The sequence below is a fragment of the Volvox carteri genome (assembly GCF_000143455.1).
Source record: "Volvox carteri f. nagariensis unplaced genomic scaffold VOLCAscaffold_93, whole genome shotgun sequence".
Classification (NCBI taxonomy): Eukaryota; Viridiplantae; Chlorophyta; class Chlorophyceae; order Chlamydomonadales; family Volvocaceae; genus Volvox; species Volvox carteri.
The window spans coordinates 76,614-79,136 of record NW_003307636.1 but is presented as its reverse complement, the minus strand read 5'-3'; positions in this window follow the sequence as shown (position 1 = coordinate 79,136).

Sequence of the window (2,523 nt, the reverse complement as noted above, 5' to 3'; positions counted from 1 at the left end):
TAAGTACCCCGAAAACACAAAACGCCTCAAAAACCTCGTATAATAATATCCACCCTTCCTCTCCGTGTCGTAGTAAAATATAATACACCCAACAGACCTCAACAACGGAAAAAAAAACCTTTCACAAACCCCACAACAACAAAAATTTAACTCCACAAACCCCTTCCAATCTCTATGTACCAATTGCAATCGTCAGCATCATCATCATAATCATCATCGGCAGCTGATGGCTGTGCTGCTGTTGGCCTGATGCAGCTGGCCGTCATCGCCACCATCGTCATCATATCACCATCTCGTTAATGCCGTCGTACAGTGCCAGCATCCACGCCGCCGCGAGGGGACTCATGACGGCGCCCATGACGGCGCCGTCTAACGCATGCGCCAGCTCTAAAGGTGACGCGGCGGCAGCGGCGGCGGCGGTGCAGGGCTGGCGAAAGATGGGTCGCTGTGATGACCCACGGGTCGGCCCCGTAGCAGCGCCAGCGGGTAGCAGGCCAGCATCAGCAGCATCGGCAGCATGCCGCACGTCACGGCCTTCGTCATCAAAAGCACCCCCCCCACACGCCACGGCATCTGTGCTTAAACCCTAAGCACTAGCACGGGCACTGGCGCTGGCGCTTGGCTCATCCTAGCCATGTCTCTGCTTTTCACCTGCTGGCTGGGGGGGGGGGGGGAGGGGAGGAAAATTAAAAACAATTAGGGCGACGGCACATTTTTTATAAAAGTTTCTATCGTATGAAAAGTGAGGGGGGGCAGCAGGTGTGAGCATGAGCAAACATTTCCTGTTTTTAAAATATGTGTACACAGCAGATGTAGATAATGTGGGAGGGCTGTGGGTACGCCCCCACCCCCACCCCCGCCCTCTTCATCTTTTCCCCAGAAGGCCACGCCCTCAAAAACCAACATATCGCCACACACCTATGCCCCAATTCCCGGACGCTTTCTAAACCTTTCTATGTGCCATTACCTTCAGATAGGATGCCTGTCCACCGTTTTTCAGTGACCCCCCAAGCGCCTGTATAGAGACTACGATGCACGGCGGCTGCACTAGAATACGAAATCGATCTCTTATGCGCGGCGCTGGACTGCTAATATAAGCTATATAATCTCTCTATATATATAGCAGCTGTGAGAGTCCCAGGGCTAATAAAAGGAATTGCGTGCACGGTTTGCCCGATGAGGCGGCGGCGAAATCCCACACATCACCTACTGTAATACACGCGTCAAGAGTCAGAGAAGGAGACAGCGAATCTACGATTATTAATATTATTATTATTGTGTGTGTGTGCCTGTGATGTGTGCGCGAGAGGGAAAGCCACATAATATACTACAACGACGTGCGCGGCAGAAAAAGCTACATACAACTCTCCCAAGAAAACGCGCAGCCTGCAGGCTCCTTTTGCCTATTATGTTCTTAAAAACCCCGACCATAACACTTACCGATGGCTTTACACACGGAGGGGCAGACAACTGCTGCACCGCGACGGCATCGCGATGCATCCGCACCAAGCCCGGCAGCTCTTTTCAAAACATATCGCCCTGTGCGGAGCATGATACAGTTGCATACAGGGAGTGAGAAAACCACTCAATTCGATGGTACGCGCGCACACAGAATATCCTTTTGGACGATCTCTACTATAGCCACGACTTACTGGCCACGAGAGGCGGCGCTGCACTGGAATACTCCATCTTTTCCGCGCTTCTGAAATCTTAAGCTAATTTCTTAACCTCTGTAATAGCTACACATACATGTTGCGCTGAGTGCCAGGTCTTCTAAAAGGCACAGCGCGTGCGGTTTGTCCGATGCGGCGGCGAGATCCACCACACCTGCTATGTATCAGATACCTACGAAAAGATCTTTGAATACATATATAATGATTGTCAAGCTATAATTGTTTGTTCGTAGATGTGGAACACCTCGCAAGCGATCGATAACGTGGGCCAGACCCTTCCCGTCGAACGTACGACAAACGATTTCATCTTGCCAAACAAATCCCAAGCGGTTTCATCATCAAGATACACTGCATATCAAATGCGCCATCCGTGATATATTTTGGAGTACAGCACAAAGAATGTCACGAGAGGCACTGCCAACGGATCAAACAACGGCTCGTACAACCAATCCCAACCACCCGCGAACAAAATCACAACGCAGCACCACTTTTACAACTCCATCGCAAAAGCGAATTTGCTGCGTTGTGTGTCAACAAAAAAACACCACGGATATAAATCATAAATAATGGAAACAAACAAATTTTGCCCAAACTTTATTCCAGCTTTACGACACCAGTGTTTTACTACTTCTCCGCCGCCTCGACTTTCTTACACCTACTTCCTTACGGCTTGGCATTACTGCTTTTGTAGTCCTGGCGGCTTAGGTAGGTAGTGTGTTCTTCCGACACCATCATCACTTCGTCATCCCGAGGTCGCGGTCTTCACGGACGCCTTTCGGTCAGTTCTATGTCTGGTACACTCTTGCCCTGGCAGCAGCTTCACTCGTTTGTGGTTCGTCTTTCCCCACTT